Below are 20,777 nucleotides of genomic sequence, written 5' to 3'. Positions count from 1 at the left end.
GACCCAGCTTTCTTATCTTTATTGTTCAAATGACTTTTGCAAGAGCTGTGAATTTTTATGTCCCACTGAGAGCTTGAGGAGTCAAATTTTAAGGGGCCTTTGAGGTGAAATACCTCTGACTGTGTAGCTGTGTGGCTAAAGCTAGAATTCCTTTGTCTGCAAAAATTAGATATTGCATGTACATGGTATATAATCTACCAGCCAAAGCCTGTGCTTTAAGTCTAGAATACTAAAACATCTTAACTAATGTTAGTGAAACAAAGACACAGTTCAATAAGCAGAATTTTACAGCTCTGTTCACTCTTCAACTCACTTTGTAAGTGACAGCAGTACAAAGAAATAGAGAGGAACAACCACTTCTCTGCATCTGCACTGGTGTAAGCTGAGATGCGAGTGAGCCTGTGGGACTTCCAAACTTTGGAAGGTCAAGGCACAGAAAGGGTCTACCCTCAGGCTGTGACAGAGTAGTGGGGGCAAGAGGCAATACCTGCTAGGCATGAGATATCCACAGGCCAGCAGAGGGAGAGAGTGTGCAGTAGCCTATCTTCTTCTCCTTTCATCTGGAATTCTCTCTGTGCTGGACTACGCTTCTATAAAGTACATAGTTCATTACAGAAAAGGGTACACTCTCTATCCACATTCTCCATTCCACATCCCGGAGCATCTCAGAACTGGTTAAATGGTAAAAAACTACAAGTGCGTTACTACACCTCACCACTCAGTGAGGAATTGAGAGGTAAAATCTGTACTCCAAGTTGTGTGTTTGTTCTGCTGGCAAAGCCTTCTGCCTTTGTTTATGGAATAGGATTGAGCCAACATAGCTGAGATTCTGTGAAAGAGGCAGGATTTTTATGTTGATGACTTGCTTTCAGGGGGGAAGCAAGCGGCATAGCTGTAGTCAAATAATTATTTTACTACAGCTGTTTCAATATAGTTTCCCATGTGGACAGTATATTCTGGAATTAAAGTGGCTTTATTCCAGTACAATTACCCTACAGTAGAAAGAGGGAATTACATTGACCTAACTAAATCTATTTTATTATTTGAGTACGGCTATAGAAGTCAATTTTCTTATATCTACCAGCACTAAATTTTAGCGAGTTTTTAGCTTGATATACTGCCTAAATACCTGAATTTAAAACAAAATTAATATGGAAGGAAAGAGTTTATATTGTTCCATAATTGTTTGTTTGTTGTTTTTAAACTAAATATTTTTTTAATTCTTGCTGGACCCATAAAGGAAGTTCTGGGATTAGATAAATGGAAAGAGAAAAATGTAGTGCAATTTAAAAGTATTTCTACTCAAGATATAGTTATGGGTAAAAAGAAAAGCACATAATTACAGATGTGGTCCTACAAGTTCAGGAAATTGTTAAGAGAAGGGGTGCACAACCTTTCTCATCCAAATTCATACGCCTAATTAGATTGAGATGGCATTTTTAAGCATGCGATATCACACCAAGGACAGTTTCAAAATGCAGTCTGTAGCAGCATGGTTAATAAATGATTCTTATGGCACTGAACTCACCAACTCTGAACTCATCAGCATGTCTTTGATAAGGAGATGACATTTGCCAGCTTGGATGCAGGAGGTGTGTCATGTGAAAAGTGGGAGTTTAGATTTTTGTCTGTCAGTATCCTCGGTAGAGTCGAGACCCTGGTGCCCAACAGTCTGTCAGCATCTCGTAATGAGACCCTTCGCCAACAGATTCACAAGATTGGAGGGTACCTCAACCTTCCTTGTTAGGGGGCACTCAACAGAGCCAAGACCCCTCAGGGGGTCCTGCAACTGGTGTTTTCCACTGCTGGCAACTGCAAGGAACAGTTTACAGTTTACACTTCTTATTAATACAAATTGTGACAGATTAATAATGTTCGAAGGTTGTCGGCGATAGTGTCTACTGCAAAAATACGTTTTAAAGCAATCTACTGATACATACATTAAGCAAGCACAAGCTCTGATACGAAGCAATCTAACTAATATGCTATGGATTGAGTACAAGCAAAAGCTCTACTCCAAAAAGCAGCATTTAACACGCATAGAGTATATTTCTCACCCATGATGTCCCTCTGGGGGGGGAGAAGACGGACTCAGCCCATCGACTGATGCCAGCAGTTTCGGTGGAGGTCTTCTCACACTTTCCCCCTATCCCCAACTTACTTTTGTATTATTTTCTTTATGTTTGGGTGGAGTTTGAGTGTCTCTAGTCATAAATACCTTTTATTTCTGATTGGTGTATTTAATGGGAGGGGAGCAGTGGTCATGGTTTGGCACCTGAGGAGGAGTTCGACACGGTTGTTGTTTTCAGCAGCAGAACATCTTGATTCTCCCTTATCAGACAGATACTGTATGGTCTCAATACCACAATGTTCTCCCATTCTGTTGGGATTAGAATGGAAGGGGGCCACATAGCCTCCACTTTGTTCCACACTCTGTTCTGTTTCTGTGAGCAGATGTTTATCGTTGTACTGGGGAGCATGTCAACCTCAGTCCTTCAGGGAGCTGCAGCTGCTTTTTACCTTAAAATTCTGAATTTCTTCTAGGTTTAACTCTATCCGTCATCCTACAGGGTGCTACATTGGATAATCTCTCAAATTCTCAATAGGTCTTGTGATGCAGTTCAATGCAGGAGAAAATAAGATTCAATGCATCTTTTGGTATTAAGATTAATATAAAGACACATAACTGCTGAATAAATTTTCACTACCTTTACACAAGAAAATTTTAATGTGGACTTGAGATATGGTAAAAAAAGTAAGCATCATCTCTTACTCTCAGAGTAACTGGAAGAAGAAAAAAATCACTGATGTTGAGTCATAGGGTCTTTGTCAGTGAGGCCCGAAATTAACCTTGTCTAGATTTCTGCCAGAGATCCTTCCTTTACATGCCAGATGACAGTCTCCCTGTCTCTCTGAGCAGCCCCCTCAAAGCAAATTGAAGGAAGGTGAATCCCCTCAGGCTTTTGGTTTTGTTACTGGGCCTTCGAGTTATCTTTGCAGCTTAACTGGGAAGCTATGAATAAGCTCTTATGGGGGAAGGTAAGCAATACGCATAGATTCCAGCCCAACACAGTAGGTGTCTGTGAAGAAGGCAGTATTTAGCAGCTATCAGTACTGTAAAAGGCAGAAATCCTTGGCAGAAGGCAGTATGATGACATTAACTTAGGCAAGCCTTCATCAGCGGTGGTGGGCAAATGCATGTTGTTTTCAGACCTGCTCTCCTGGAGCTTTTCCGTCCTCCTTGTTTCTTGGTTTGGTTGCATATGACAATGACTGCTTGCTCTTAGGGGTTGAAGAATTAAGTACTATTACTGAGTTAGGTTTCTGTTTGCCACTGGGAGCATCTATGATAACATTTCATTTCAGGTCAGGAATGCACTTTTGTCGCATCTCTCCAAGTTGTTCCCACTTACTGCACTTGAATTTACACCATGTAGTAGTCTTGGACCTCACAAACTCTGATGAGGTGGTGACTTCAGCTGTTACGTTAAACCTTCCTTTCTGATGTTCTGCCAAACTCACAGTCTGGAAAATCACTGTCCTGTGACAGGATGCAGATACTAGGAAGAATGGCAAAAATACAAAATTAATTGGATCTAGCAGGGGACATTACAGAAAAGGAGAGCAGGTTTTTCAAAAGGCATTAGACCTAAGAGAAAGATGAAGGAAAATTCAGCTCATTATTTAACAGGGGAAAGTGAGCAAGGAGAGAGTGACACAGAAGGCTAAAGCCTGAAGGGTCCTTTTGTTTCAATACATTCCTCTTTCTCTTGCCCTCCTTCCATAAAAAGGTTTAATTATGACCCAGTGCTTAATACAATTAGTATTAACAGCAAAGTGCCAGGAATACAGACAGGACAGGGAAAAAGCACACTGTAGAACACCGAGTTATGCAAAGCATAGTAGGAAAGGGCTGAAATGAAAACTGTGCCTCCTTGAGATACCCGGAGGAAAGGGAAGTCCAAGGGGGGAGAAGTGTTCAGTTAATATTTGATGTGACCTCTAAAGGGAATTAAGTGAAAGAAACACCAGAAGAACAGTCAGTTTATATATGTTGCTTTATTGTGTTTGAGAGGTATTTAGTTTAAAAAGAGGCATACAATTAAAGGAAGCTGTGTATCTACAAATCTATGGGATTTTTTTACCTAGCACAAGTGTGCCTATTGTATGATTTTGATAGTTGACAACAACATTTTCTGGCACCAGAAAGAAAAAGTTGGACCCTGAAACCACAGAAGAAGGCTGGAGAAGCTTGTGTGAGGTGTGAGAAGCTGTTAAAGAATAAAATCATAGAATCATTTAGGTTGAAAAAAAACCCTTAAGGTCATCAAGTCCAAACATTACCCTAGCATTGCCAATATGAAATATAGAATTGAGAGGTGCAAGAATCAAGCCTACAAGAGGTCAGTGTTAGTTTTCCACACTGTGTGCAGCTTTAGTGAGACCTGGAATGGCTGAAGTTGCTAGTAAAACTGCAGAGATTACCCAGAGCTAAGGGGTCCCAGAGTGGAGTGGTAGAGGGGCTGTAGAGCAGCATGGGACACATAGGAGACCAGGGAGGATGGCAACCAGCAAGCTGGAAACTGTTTTCACAAGATTTCAGCATCCATTTGAACTCAACTGTGTTTCTCAGCAAGGGTTTTCAGCGCCTGACTGTGATAAAGAGTGGTAGCACAAAGAGTAGAGCTACCAGCTGGCCTAACAGTTGGTTCACCAGAGGCAAGGACTGTAAAATAGTTATATTCTCTAGAAATTAGGGATCACATGTGACCCTGTTTATGTGCCTTGTTAATGCTTTTTTTTTTCTGTTGCTTGTTGTAATGACATGTTCATAAAGCCAACTCAGTCGTGGTTGCAGGTAAGAAAAATTCACCTACTGTGCAAAAGGTAAATTTAATTTTCCCACATTTCTGAATAGTATTTTTATAGCAACTCCTTTAAAGTTGAAACTGTTCTGTTCTATGACAATCTAAACCTGGCAGAAGGGTTATACAAGTCCTGGTGGCCTGTTAGAATTAATCCTACAGTACATAGTGTAACAATCTCTAGGCTTTTGTCTCTAAGGACTTGTGGAGGATAGATCAGTCCCAGGTAAGAACAGGAAATGTCTGGAGAAGGCAAAAAATGGTGCAGGAAATTTAAAGCTTTCCCTCTTATTTTGAGGGATATTATGGAGTTGTTTATTTATAATCAGTTTATCAGGCTAATCTAGTTTTCTCATTTGGCAGAGTAGCTGGCCCAGCAGTAAGCATTAGGTTTGGTGTATCCATGATTAGTAACTCCAGTGATATTGCCTCAGGACTGACATTCTCATAGAAAGAAAAAAAAAAAAGAAAATAGAGGTTCAACTATAGCATGGCAATTTGAAAAGCAGAAACCATAACCCCAAATTTTTTACTAATTACACATTTCAAAAGTAAGAGCTGGTCTCAGATGAGGTGCAAGGGATTTGTCTTTGAATTTGCATGACAGCAGAGAGAATGGCTTTGGTGGGTACTCAGCCTGGCCAGGGTATAAAAATGGTTAAGGGTTCAAAGTGATCCTGTTAAATAGATAGATCGAGAAGGTGAAATGTGATGGAGGTGGTACAAAGGATAAACAAAGTAGGGAAGAATCAAAGGCACAAATACAAAGTGCAGAGTAACTGTCTCAGCACTAGTATGGTGGGAAACGTTTTGGGAGTTGGTGATCCATAAGAATAATGTAGGTACAGAAAGCCATATTATTTCCAATAAAGTAGCTGTTACTTTGAAATTTAGAAAAAGAATGTTCATGTGAGAAATGAAAGCTGAATATTGCTCTCTCTTCATATTGCTGGCTATGCTGCTTTGTCACGTGTTGAGATTTCCACTGTGAAAGAAAACATCAAAAATTTTCAGTAAGCTGAATAAATGGAATGTGATCAAGTGGACAAGACACATAGAGGACAACTTGATGACAGCAGTGTGTCCCACCACTTTTCCCTTGCCCTTAGAAAGCACCAGGTACTGTTTTCAGTTATATCAATGGCCTTTGGTATATGCATGGCACAAGGATCAGATATTCATTGCTAGGATGGCACTGTAGTCACTGACCACCACATACAGATATAAGTTTCAAGGATCCAGAGGAGAGGAAGAATATTTTTAAAAAAAACCAATCATGACCTCTAAGAAAAAGCTTTACAAATTGCGATTTTTTTTTTTAAATTCTGGGACAATTAAAGAGCAAAGATCAACTCTTTGTACCCACTGAGATCAAGGCAAGAAATAGAATTAGATAGGCATATTTAAAGTGTTACTAGGAAAAAATGTTTCAATAAGGTTTGAATAAGCTGATGATATTCTTACCGCTAGAGTAAGATTGTTACCACTAGAGGTTTTAAAGAAGAGGTTAGTAAATATCTGCAGTGGCAATCTGCTTTGCTGCATCCACCCCAGATGATCTCTTATGTCCATCCCCTCAGGATTTATATTCATGTAATTTTCATGATTTCTCTGGGAAATTGGGAATGGCTTCGTTACAGTAGTTGGGAAACTGAAAAGATAATTTTCTACTATTGAGCGACTTTCAATAATATATTATTGCTATTCAGTTATATAGCCTTTGTAAAACATTTAGTAGGTTCTATAATTCAAAACTCAGATCAAAAACATTCTAAGTGATCTAGGTATAAACACTGTAAAATCAGGCTGAAGGACTATAATTGTAATATGGTACTCAGTAAGTTAAGTTACCATTAGCTGAGCATTTAGGCAGTGAAAGAATTGGCCCTACATCAAGCTTTACTTGACATTTTTACTACACTTCTGAACAAATTTGTCAATGTCTCAATAATGAAAAAAGTGGTAATAAAATAGCAAGTTGTAAAGTTATTTCAATACCTCAGTTGAAAGAACTAATCTTACCGAGACCAGTCGTAATATAAATATATAACCTCCACATTTATCTGCATAAAAATACTGATTCAAGCCTCTTATTTGTGAAATAATTTACAAGGACAAAGTGTTTCTAATAAAAAAGCAAATTGCAGATGAACGTACAACATAATACTGAAAAAAATTATTTTGACACCAAGTGCTCTTTCGTTATTGTTTTCTGCATAGCAATGTTAAGCCCAAACTTGCATCGCTCTTGCCTTAAACTGCTAGAATGTCACAGGGTGTTTCAGGTAATCCTGAGAAACAAGCTATGTGCTGGATTGTAAAGATTATGTTGGGAATCTGGCTTTGTTCAATTGCAGTCATCCAGTTGGTCTTGGTCTCCTTATTCATTACAATCACCAGGAAGAATTTGGAAGGATTCCCACAATAAGGATTTTTTATCCTACTGACCTTTGGCAAAATGTCAGACAATAAAAGAGAAACATAAGTTCATGACTGTGTCCACTAAAAATGAAAGGTTCTTACCTGCATCATGCAGTTATGTCCCAAACCTTTATGAAATAAAGATCAGTTCTGTCATGACATGGCAGATATATTGATATTTTTTATTCCAGAAAACAAACAGCATCCAATACCTGGTCTCATAGTGTTTATTAGACTTCTGTAACATCTGGTCCATAAGTTTGAACTTTTCTATATTTTGTGTCTTTACAATTCTTGAGGTGAAAATCATGTTGTTTCACTAAATCAGCTGTTAACCTATTTCAGAGTAGATCCATTAGGTCCAGTGGTCAAACTGGTTTGGAGTTGCAGTAGCCCAGATACATCCCAGGAGTAGGAGGGCACTTATGTTGTAGGTAAACAGGAAAAAATACTCACTAGATTTGATAAAAAGCTGTTTGTCTTCAACAAACCCTCTACATGGGCAGTGAATCATGTCATACATATTAGGATCCCATTACTACTGTGTTTGTTATTTACCAAAGTCATATTGTAATTTTGCACGGGCCAATCTGAACTGATACACAAAACAGAGAAAAAAAATGTTTTATCAAATATCAGTGAATTTAGAAAACTATACTAATTCTGACATATGATCTGCTGCTGTCTGTACTCCATAACAGTAAATTCCATGTTTTTAATGAAATAGAGTAATATGGGTTATTCATCAGTAATTGGTTTGAAACAGATTTTGTTTTACCAGTGTTAGATCATTAAGAATTATACCAGCAACATCCCAGCTGTCCTCATCTTGCCAGCAGGTGGTAGCAGCTTGAAAATATAGGTAGTAAATGCACACGTGAAACTAAAATATGGCTGAATCCTAACACCAGCATCAGTAATGATACAGTGACTTTCCACTTTCCCCTTTTCTTACCGCCAAAGAGAAGCAGTAATGGTAAACCAGCAGGGTCATCGTTTAATTCACTATATGTGAAAAATCTTCCAAGAGCTTTTGGATTGCTTTATTAAGTAAAAGTGCTCTTCTTCTTGGTTGAAATGATTGAACATTAGATCAAGGTTGAAATTAACAGAAAACATGGGTTTTGAAATCAAAAGCTGATCATCAGGTATACAGATGAGTCCCCTGATTTTGATATTCCATGTAAGATGTGGATCAAACTAAGCTACATTAGAACTTTTCTGTGTGTTTGGTCATCTAGCTAAACACTTAGAATATGGAGTGCAGCCTAATATGTGAATGCCATAGAAATATATAAATCAGAAAACCTTAAATGAACTGCTGCTCATTATATTCCTGATCTGAAGAATTTGCTTTCCTTACTCTGAGTTGGTGGATGCCATGGAGAAGACAAGAGACTCATGGTATTTTAAATATTGCTTTTTAAGTTGCCATGACAGTGAATCAGCTTTGCCCTTTAAATGATTTGTTTGTGACAGTGTTGTAGAATCCTTAGAGCTAAATTCTTTTCTTAGTAGCATTTATCTCAGTTTTGCACATGTGTAACTCAAGAGTATGCTTTTAACTTCTTTATGCTTTTATATTCCAACATCCTAATGTAAATAACATTACTACTTCCAATGGCTTGTTCTAATAATATCAGAGAACTGCATTTACAGAACCTGGTACAAATAGCTAATTTGTTGTTACCTGCATATGTAACGCATTCCTTTAAATGGAAACATATTTTTAGCTGGTTTTTAGCTGTATTTACTTGATAGCAGGGCAGTAATTCTGAATATCTCTTCCCATTTATTTAAGAGGTTTTCCATACAAGGATGTTATACTGCTGTTTAGAAAGGAAGTACCTTTATACCATTTTTTCTGAAAAAAAAGCGGCTGTGTTGTTATTTTTCCTCTAGATTGTCTGCATAGCAGAGTTAAGTTCAGTTGCTTTACAAGATACAAAAAGCAACTCTGAGCACATTTCTGTGTATGTGCTGTACCTGAGTATGTGAGTACATATTGAGTATGTAATGAGTAGCAATTTTAGTTACTTGCCACATACAGATGAGCCATAATGAAACGTCTGAATACTGTGTTAGGAACTGTATGCTTTAAAAATTGATTTTATTTTTATTTGATCCCAAATGAGAGGAGGTGGTTTATATGCATACTAATTGGACTTGTATTCATCTTTTCCGTGAATTAAACAAGTTACTTCCAGAGAACAAATTATTACGCAGAAATTTGTGTTGTGATTCACTGATATTTAGCTTTCACATTAATCTTTAGGGTAGACTCTGTCCTTCCTTACATATATCTTCATCAGTGGTATCACGATTGACAAAACCTTCTAAAAGCTATTTTCAGTGAAGGGACTGTGGCAGCCTTACATCAGCATAGCCAAGAGCATCTTTTCTAAGTCTGAGGCTTTCCTATGTCACCACTACTCATTGGTCAGTAATAACACTGCAGACATTTGATAGATACAACATCCAGCAGCATGGACCTCCAAAGAAGGCCTTGAAAAGACTCAGACAAGGAAGCCAGCCACACATCCAAATGCTTATGCTTTAGAAATTTCTTTCAGTATGGACATCCGAGTCCTGCAGCTGCTGTACATAGCCTTTTATATGGCCACAGGTGTTGGCTTCAGTGCTGGAGCACGGAGTGGTAGCCAACAAAGGAGAGTATAGTCAATGCTGCCAGAGACCAGACATAGTGCCAGTTTAATACTGAATGTAAAACAAATACTTGTGCCAATTTGTTTTGAAATGCGTTTTTAGTTAGAAAAATTAGCTTGTCTTTTGAGAACATTATCTATGTGTAGATGAATGTTCTGACTATAAAGAAGGCTTTTTAAAAATAAAAATAAACAAAATATAGACTTACAAATATCAAGACCTACTATTCTATTATTTATGCCCTTGTTGTTTAAAAAAGAATCAAAATAAGACTAATTTAATTCTTCATGATCCCTCCTTGGCATATTTTGTGAGACATTTATCCCTTATGTAGTGTGACTTACTTCTCCAGAGCTGGAGCATGAAGTCAAGGTAATTCTGTATTAGAATAAATCTCTGTTTATATTCAAAGGCATTTCTGGAGTTGCACATTCTTAATTCAGTTGATTGAACTGTCATTTTCTGCTTCTGTAAAGAATGCATATTTCAGGGTATTCAGATATTCACTATTCTGAGATGCATTTTGCCTGTAAGTGAAATGTATTTTAGGCGTTTCCCTCATAAATTACAGCTGAATCCTATTTGCATACATATTTATACAAATAATTTGTCTTTGGTCAATTGCAAAAGGAGTAGTTGAAGTATAGAGATCCTTTTAAAATGATTGACTACTTATCACAGTACTACAGCTGCTATTTCTGCCTCTGTACAGGGAATTTCCTGCACTAGTATTTACAGATAATAGCATTTACAGCTGCTTCTGTTACCAAAATTGCAATGCATGTTTGAGGTATTTAGAATTTTGAAATTGGAAAGAGATTTACCAAAGGGTCCTTTAATCCTAAGGTCTCAAAATCCCTCTTTTGTACTACTACCTTGGTGGGTTTTAATATTAATGCACACCTGGATGCAGCAGGAAGTTTTTCTTTGGACGATGGACATACATTTTGTTCCAGTGTGACTTGTGCTACAAATGGCAAGCAGAACATTTAATGTAGTTTTCAGATCTGTGCATAAAGGATGAAAGTGTCACCAAAGAGAAGGGCTGTGAATGCAAAACTGGCTGCTAGTCTAGGTTCTTATAACAAATATGCATTTTATGTTAATCCATCACTGCGAAAAAAAGAAAGAAACTGTCCTGGGAGTTAGGACTTGTATCCTAGACCATCCCTCCACTAAGGGAGAGTCAAATCAGCATGGGACAGTTAGCTTTGGAAGATCCTATGTAGATGCTTTCATTTCATAAAAGGTATTGGAGCTAATTCTCCTCTGTACAGAGTTCAGAATAAGAAAACTAAATAAAAAATTTCAAGTGTACATACACATAATAAACAAGTCTTAAATACAGAAAGATAATTATCAATATTTCAAAGAAGTCCCTCATACCAGAGAAATGTGTTTGCAGATGCTTTTATAAAATTATTTTATATATTTGAATTAAATCAAGTGGAAAGGAAGCAGTTTGCTTTGTTAGTAATTTGGTAAAAGCAAGGTATTATGCTATCTCTGTGTTCAAATATATCCTTCCTGTAAAAAACAAAGTACTGTCCTTTATGTAATAGGATAAGGATAGTTTCAAATAGGTCTAAATTATTGAAAGTACTCTTAAGAATCTTTAACTACTGATAGTGAAATAAGGCTGCTTTATCAAAATTACCTTATAAACAGAGTTTGCATTTAGAGTACAAAACAGGTCATGAACCTTACCCTTAAAAACAAATGACTATCGCAATCACAGACCTTTAAATTATTTTTGTGGGGGATCTCCTTTTGTTTATATTGAGGGTGTGGATGGCTTTTTGTCATTTTGTTTATATATGTACATATATGTATATATATAAATATATATGTCTAATAATATTTATATCTCCTAGCTTCTTCTGGATGCAGAACAGGTGAAGTCATTTAAATATCAAAAATCTTGTCTGACAAGTTCAGATAATACCACTGAAAAATCTTCTAGCAGTAATTTTAGATTATATTTTCTTTTTAACTTATATTTTCATTCTCATTAAGCATTATATTAAAACCAGATTGCTTTTACAATCTTCAACTAGTATGTCTCAACGTCTCCGTTATTTTGTTTCAAAGCTATTCAAAACAAGAAACTCATCTAAACTAGCGTTTTCCCATGAAAAGCGTTTTGATATTTATTTTTGAAAGAAAGAGTTTGAGGGAAAATGTCCCAGCTAATTCTATCAAATAATTGTTTTACTGAGAAAAGAATAGCCTTCTTCTGAAGTTTTTCTTAAAAAAAGTTTTAAAATACCAGCAAGTCATTGTATATATCTTTTTATTTTTGCCTTGTGCTAGATTGATTTCACATCCAAATTCTGCTTAAATAAGCAAAGCGTTCTGCCAGGTATTTCCTAATGCAACTACATGCTCTTGATCTTGAGGCAGAATGAAAATCTCTGTTTCGAAGCCAAGGGTGACGTTCACAGTGTGCCTTTCTGCACAGGACTTCTATTGTCCTGTGAAACATCCCTCAAAAACCCCCACTTGATGCATCCTTCTCCTTCATGATCTGTTCATTTCCCCTTGTGAGAAGAGAAACTTTCTTTCTCCTCTGTATCAGAATATCCACTTAAGGGTTTTGAATCCCATGTCTACATCATAGACTGTGTATAGAACTGAAGCAACTTTCTCTTCGGTTGCTGCTGAAAACTCTGTTTGGTAGGGCCTTCCAAAACTCGACTCAGCTATTTTGTTGCTCACACTTCCATTGCTGCAGGGAAGTTTAACTATTTTCAACTGCATTATCTTGTGAATCACCTCTGGTCTGCATTCCTGCTTTCACATATTTGCCCAGATTTATTGACTTGATTCTACTTTGCTTCTCCTCCTTGATCGCTTAGCACTGGATTTTTTCTACAACTTCTTCTACTCCCTTTGCCACACTTTCCTGTTTCTATCAGTACAGTCCAGTAAGCTTGATTAATTTGCAGTTCTTATACATTATTTGAGAATCTGGGAGCATCCCACTGCCGCCTGTTTTTATCTCTTCTATTCACAATTATCACAGATCAAGATTTTTAGCTTGAAAATTTAAAAAAACCCTGCGTAATAAGACATACCCTATGTAATAATATTACTATGTAATAGTCTATGTCTGTGGCTGCCATAGAGAAAAAAATTGCAGTTTTGTCTCCAGGATGAACAAATAACTATCAATACTTTTTAATTCATCAGTATTCCAGTTTGAATGACATGAGAAAATGAAAAAAAACCCCAACAACTAGATATTGACTGGGATTTTTTTTAAGTTTAAATCGTTTTAGAAAGAGAAGGAATTACAGTTTTGATTTACTTACTTTATTGCTGCTAAAAATGCATGAATCAACAAGCAGCAAAAAGAGAGGTTCACCAAGTGCATTATCTTGTATCCTCAAATGCACTTCCAGGCTACCAGACGAGTGATAATAGGAAATGCATAGAGGTGCAGTATTTTGTCTGTACCAAAAGATGAATTCACAAGTAGCCTAAATGCCAAATTACATAATTTCTTCTCCCACAAGTCAGGCACGTTGTGGTGGCCACCACACAGCTGCTGGCCTGGGCAACATCCAGGCAGACACAGTCACAATTGTGTCTTTTCATCTGGGTCATTCTGAATTCCCTCAACAGGAAATGGAACACAAGCAGAAAAGTTTTAAAAACATCCCAGACATGAATCAACAAAAACTCTGAACATCTGCTCATCAAAGCTCATCAGAAAACAGTGTATTTTATTTACACTACTCTTCTGGGTGTACTGAGAATACCTAATGAAATTAGAGATCACTAGAAAATATTGCTGGTATGAAGTGTCCATTCCACTTGAAGGATTGCTGGCCAAATGGACCCAAATGAAATACAGTGTATTTCTCTGCCATTTTATTATTTATTTTAGCATAAAGTGATATGGTTTTATTCAAAAACACAGTTCACATCAAATCCAAGCTGGCTAAAAAAGGGTACAATATTTTAAAGAATATTTTAATTTCTTTTGAAGATAAAATGGTTCTAGTAAATGTGGAAATCAGGATAACAGAAAGTGCAGTTAGTGGATTCATCAGAGATGTGAGAAACATTTTCATGTGTAAGGAAATGCAGGCTCAGATCATTCGATAGAGCAGCTCAACATGGATTTATGAATCCATGTGTCCTCACAGGAAGTCTTATTACTGGGGCAGGTCTAATTTCAGCTTTGTCCACAGTAAGAGCTCAGATACCCTTTTTTTCAGCAGTTGATACCTTTGTGGAGCTACTTTCAAGCTATTACGCAGGGAATTGGTTAGCTAAAGGTGGATACTGACGTGAGCTACTTCAGTTATTTCACAGAGGGGTTCACCTCAGCTACAGTGAGAAAACATTGGCTTCCAGTGGCTTTGACCTTGTCCTTGCAGATGTCCTCACACCTTTCTGCCTATCAAAAGGGAAACAAAATCTTTTGCAGGAGTAAAATTTGTTAGGGAGCAAAGGGAGTGTTTTAATTTTACTTGTGCACTGATTCTTGTCTTTTTGGGGCTTTTTAAACTGTGCCTATCACTTTAGCATCAAAACACCACATACTGTTTCCTCCAAGATTTTTCTATTTGTATTCATAGGAAAGTATCTTCCTTAGCTTTTAAAGGAAGCAAATGTAGCACCCTGGTCACTCTCTTAAAGAGACAACTTGGCAATTATGCAGTTTTCTTAGTAAATTCCAGAAGCAGCAATACTTTCCTAGTGTTGATTTGGAGAAGAAGGACATCAGCAATGAGTGACTGGAGCAGCTGTAAGTCACATAAGGGGTAATTATTTTTTGCAAGTGTGAAAGGGAATTTTATTCTGCATGTCTGCTGTGTAGCTACAAAATATTGCTGGCAATGCCAAAAAGGCTAAACACCTGCTAAAAAAACTGTGAAGAAGATTATCTCTCCTTCTTACACATACACTTATGAAATACTTACTACACATTGGATCATCTCTAGTTTTTTTCTCTTTCTCTCAGCATTTTTCTAGCCATTGAAGCAATTGTTCACCCTCTCTGCCTGACCTATGTAAAAGACATCTGCTATGTAGAAAGGCCAAATATCAAAATATGACATGCTTCAGTTACCTTGTGCCAATCTTCTAGGATAAAACTCTTGTTTGTTTTTTAACCGACCTACTTTTGATTTTTGTCACATGATTTTGTCATTAGGATGTGAGGCCAGTACTCTTTCCTGCTCCCTATGCCCCCTCATCAGGCTGGAAAGAGCTTCTTTCCGACTTCTCTCTACCTGTGCAGCTGTAACGATGCTCTGCCAGCAATGCTCCCTTGCCAGTTTTTAAGCATTCTACCAAGTAGACAGAATTAATTACAAGATCTGAATCATCTCTAAAGTAACCCCTGTGTCCTATTCCTCCAGTATGATGTCATTTTTCAGCTCCTGTCTAGGATAATAAGAAGTATCTCTTGTACCCTCAGAGCTGAAAAGTGTGTCAGGGTGGGCCACAACATTTATTCAGACTACCCTTTTGCCTTTGCAGCTCTAAATGTTTAAAAACCTTTAGGCCAGATTTTACAGTCCATGTCGTGCTGCTCAGCTGGTGCAAAGTGGATGGACTCCAGCCAAACCTGGCGAGTGGCCACAGCCTTCCCCTTGTGCCTGTGAAGGCAGCTGGGAAAGGGCAGCGTGTTTTGTGTCCTCACAGCTTCTCCATGGTGTTGCATGTGAGGCAGTGCAGCCTCAGGCCCACACCACTCTTGGAGGGGAGCCCTGGGCTGGGCTCAGCCCTGTGTGTGCATGTGCTGGGCAGCACATTGGGCCATAGCTGGCATTGCCTCCTCTGTGGAGATCCATGTTTTGGAGTGGAGCTTTTGATTTTCAGACTTGAAAACAGAAGAGTTGAAACAACTGAAGGGTTTGAGTGGAGGTTAAACTGAGAGGGAGAAACTACTAAACCTGAATCATACCTGATAATATCTGCAGTGTACATGGGTACTATATCTTCAGCAGTAATTTTCCACTGCAACGTGGGCTTAACTCATTTCTCTTTCTTTCGTCTTGTTTCATCCTTATGCTTCATTTGGAAGCAGAATCAAAGATCTTAGAGCATCAAGATGAACTGTCAAAAGTGGAAGATGCTTTGGGATAGCTGTGCTTAGTTAGTACCACACCTTCAAGAAGTGCTGACAAGCATTCCTTTTAGGTTTCAAAAAAGTATTTCATTTTTGTGTCAGTAGGAAAACTTGGACTTTAGTCTCCAGAGACCTCTGCAAGCTGCATGATGGTGTGCAAAGCAAGAGCAAAGGAGTGGATCATGCTCCAGTCAGCTGTGGCACCTGTTTCCTAGCACATTTCATTCCTGTTGCAGCTACTGGTGGTTTGCTTTGGCTGAGTGTCATACTTTCCCAGTGCTCTGGGGAACAAGCATAACCTGGTACACTGTGATCTTCTCCCGTTCCTTCTCTCCTGTCTCTCTTCTATCACACATGTCAATCATAAACTTTTATTTCATATTTGGATGGCATCCTCTGCTTATCTCCAGCTCTCTGCAGTGCTTTTGTTTTTCCCCTGGGCATGAAGGCTTTGAGGCAACAGTCCTGAAGCTTTTTGTTTGTATTTCTGCGGCCTACATCTTCTATCTACTGTTTGGAAAGAAGGACAACACTAACTGTTTGCAAGGGCATCCCTAAACACCAGTGTGGCAATTCTGAGACAGCTTTTACTGGTAGTGTGGTAAAAAGCAAACTTCTTTATAGAAATGCAAACATGCTCTAATACTTTGCCATTCACCTGTCAGTGGCTGTGCCTTGGCCTTATTCTGCCCTCAGCATGTGAGTTGCATACATATACCACATCACATTCCCTTTTTACCACTGCTTTTATTAGTAAGGGGTTATACCGCATTGGCTGTGATGATAACAGTGCTCATTGGTAATGAACTGGCCTCAGGTGCTGCTTAAAGCCCTGATGTGGAGGTGTGAGAGAAAGAAAACATCTTTTTAGGTGAAGTCCCACATGTCATCTTTGTCCTGACCAGAAAGGGTCACCTAGTTTGAGGCACCTGGTTCCCCAGGACTGTCTTCCACCTATTTCACTGTTAATACCTTAATATGACAAATTGATATGTCTGAAAGAGCCGCCTGGGACAAGCCACTAAATTCCTTCTGGTTCTCTGCTCCGTTTGTAGTGAAGAGACAGTTTCTGAAGGCCTAAAAGTTATCTGGCTTGTAAAGAAAAATCCACTCTCTTGCAGACACTGAAGTTATAAAATTTGACCTACTTAACTAAAAATCCTATTAGATGGATTTACACATGGCTCCCTGAAATCAGGTTGTCCAATATGAGGAATAGGACCTGAGGCCTTTTAATGGGACCTGAAGCCTTAAAGCTGTTTAATGCTGTCAGGTATTTTTTTCAGGTTACTTTTCCTTCTTTCAGATTATGGTGTTAAAAACAATGCAAACTAATGTCTGATCCGTATAGTGTCCAATGACTAAATCTGTAACATTACAATTTGATAAACATTGCTATAAACAAGAAAAAAAATTAATCTTTTTTTTGCCACAACTAGTTACATGACATGGCAAGATGGATTTCCTTGGAGGCTGTTGTGAGCTCTTAAACAGTCAGTTCTCATCTTAGCTTGCTGTAGTCAAACCTATCTTTCTTGACTTCATAGCCCTTCATCTCACCCCATACTGCAAAACCATGTGACTTTATTGCAAAGCTAACAAAATTGAGTGTTTTCTACCTTGAGTCTCTTGCTCAAAGAGCCAGGTGGTTTTGTGAAGCTGTCAGCACTCCTTTCTGTCTGAAAAGGAAATATAAAAAAAAAAATTTCTATCCTCCATTGTAGAAAAATATTTGTGACCCCAAACACTTCAGTGGCTCAGAAATTAGGGGACAAAACAAAAATCCAAGTATATATTGTTATTTTTAAATCCCTTTTTTTAATATTAGTCTCATAAATTTTTTTACTATCAAGCAAATATTTTTAAATCTTGTTTTGCTTATCTAAACTTTGGTTAACAAGATCCTACCAAAAAAACCCCCAACAAATGAACCCCAGAAATAAAACCCCTGCAAAAGATCCTATGAAATCTACAATTGCTAATATTTTAATTCATTGTGATTATCCCCTACTGCCTTATTCTCTTTGACTTCTTATCTTTTAGATAATAATATTCCTGTAAATGAGAGATATTTTTGCCAGAATCTTGGTACCTTCTTTGCCTAGCTGTCAGAATTTTTATAACCTTGACAGAAGAAGCAAATGCCTGTACCAGCTTGGAATAACTAGTGAATTTACCTTTTGCATTTCCAGCAAGAGGTACTCAGAGTCTCCCTTGGCAAAACTTGGTGGGATGTTTGGGATGGCATTTCTGGGCCCTGTGCAAACACTTTTTCCTCCAGCATCCTACAGTCTAAGCGCAAGGAGAGGACATTACTGTATTGGGCACATTGAGCTCTTACTGGCTGCGAGCAATAATGGTACAGCGTGCGTTACAAAGTCGAGTAGCTTACTTTCTAGGTAATAATTGAAATAAGTATTTCAATTCAGCCTTGTCATTTCCTGTCTTCTTTATATGAGAGCTGATGGGGAGTCTTTGACAAAGAAGATAGATTTATATACTTATATTTTAAAAATCCATGATAATAAATACGTGCTGGCCACAGCAATAAACTGTCTCCATCCTTTAGCTTTTAAAAATGGTTGTGAATAACTCTATAAGAGGACTAGATTCACAACTGTCATCAAAAGCAACAGAAGAGGCGTTTATGCATTTATCCTCTGAAGGATGGTTCCCAAGGCTCCCTTCAGACATGACTAGTGTGCCAGGAGCTTGCAGGTTTTCCCTTAAGTAAGGGAATCCCCACTGAGGGAGGGCTGGTTTCACAGACTTAGGATACAGCCCACGGACTCTTTCACTTACCATTAAAAAAAGGACATGTATACATATGTGTGCACGAGTAGGTGTGTGCATACATAAGTATGTACATGCATATCTACACATGCATATCTGTGCGTTAAATTTTATTGTGCCCTGTATCTGCAAACAGAAGTACTCCTTAGAATTTTACATCGGCTTAGTGTGACTTGTCTAACTCAAGCTGAGAACAGGCCTCTTTTTCATATGATGCTTCATGTATGTTTTAGTCTCCATAGACTTGAATACTAATGATATCTGTTAGAATGAGTGCAAATGGAAAGTGAAATATTATTGGTCTGAATTAAAACATTCTACGCCACTTTTGCATTTAATTATTTATCATAAATGATCATGAAAATACAAGACCTTATATATTGATTCCTCATTCTTCAGCCCATTGAGGTTTACAGTACATTTGGCAAGTGAGTATTGACCTTCATATGGTGATGGTCAATGTTACCTCTTAAAACACTAAAATTCTAGTCTCATCTAAATAGAATTATATATCTTCTTATTACCTCTCCTTTTTCCACATGAATTATTATATTATAAATGACAATCTATGAATTTAGCTTGGCTTTACTTTGAATCGTACATATACTTAAATTTTCAAATAGGATATTTGAGAGGAAAATAATATATTAAAGAACTCTAGTGAGACATAATGGATTTGTAAAAACAGAAAACTGCGAGTACAAACACATAAATATTTATGGTGAATTTTCTTATTCCTGTTTATATTTTATGTAGCATAATCTTTCCATCATAGGATTAGGTTTGGTGTGCCATTGGTGTTTGGGACAAGAAATTTAGAGCAGCTAAACAAAACACAGTAAGCAATGAGTTAATATCAACACTACAAATGTGAAAGCTTTTCAATGCATGACTGATATATATGCATGTCTTGTCCTTCTGAATTAAAACGACCATTTAGGGCTGAAAATTAAGTCCTAGCTGAATTGTTTTTCAATTACTACAATAAGAGGAACAAATCTTTTAAAAGCTTTGTGATTCAGAGATACACTTCATAGAGTGCACACGCTATGCCTTTTCAGATTGATTCAGCTTTCACTGACAGTGACAAAAATCAGGAGTAACTCCAGCAAAGTCAGTGGAGCTACCTGGGGTAAGATGAGCACAAAATGAGGAATTTATTGTCATAGCTGTGAAGAAAATATATAGCAGTGACGGATTATTTCTTTATGGACTATGACACCACTTGAATAAAATCAAAATAGTAGTGGCCTATAAGCAATTGATTTTTATTCTATTTTCAATGCTGAAAGAAGGTAGAGCCATTGTTGGCCACTGCTCTTATGCAGAGAAACAACTGGAAAAGTAAAAAAAAATCTTACTGGATTTGGAGATCTTTTGCAAAGATATTTTCAGTTAAATGATTGGAACATGGAATTTTGCTTTTTTGTAAAGGAAAGTGTATGTCTCTGAAAATACTGACAAAGACTGCCTGGTAGAAGACAAATTGGAGAAATGTATGCCAGAGACTGAAATTTTCTTTATTTGCAGATCAAGATATTTTAGTACATGTCATTTTGAACTATTGCAAATTTCAATAACTAGTAACATATTTAATTCTTTAGTTAATAAATGATGGATGACTTTGGGTTAAACACATCAATGTAGACTTTAATTTCTGGTATTTCTTTCAAACTGTTCTAACTCCCCTCAACTTTACATGCATAAAAGTTAGTATAATGATTATATGTGGTAAATAGTGAAAACTGCAAGTTACTATCTGGTGCTAATAAAATTTAATAATACATTTAATTTATCTTTTTCTTGCTGTCCCTTGTCCTTTGCAAATTAGATTGCAAAATGCTTGGTTTTGATCTTTAGCAAAAAAGTACCATTATATTTCTCTTCTAAAGAATGCGATACAAAGTGCAAACTGACACTTAATTCTGAGTGCTTAAAATGCA

At 37.4% G+C, this 20,777-nt stretch overlaps 1 protein-coding gene across 10 annotated transcripts in view; it reads left to right on the top strand.

The window, feature by feature from the left end:
* The window catches only part of GRIA4 (glutamate ionotropic receptor AMPA type subunit 4), a 223,838-nt gene that overhangs the window by 74,384 nt on the left and 128,677 nt on the right, over positions 1–20,777 (top strand). The gene's annotated exons all lie outside the window — the stretch shown is intronic.

The sequence above is a fragment of the Neopelma chrysocephalum genome, unplaced genomic scaffold, assembly GCF_003984885.1.
Source record: "Neopelma chrysocephalum unplaced genomic scaffold, ASM398488v2 Primary Assembly neopelma1_43, whole genome shotgun sequence".
In the NCBI taxonomy this organism is placed as follows: domain Eukaryota; kingdom Metazoa; phylum Chordata; class Aves; order Passeriformes; family Pipridae; genus Neopelma; species Neopelma chrysocephalum.
Note: the sequence above shows the minus strand (reverse complement) of the source record. Positions and strands in the feature narration are given on the sequence as shown.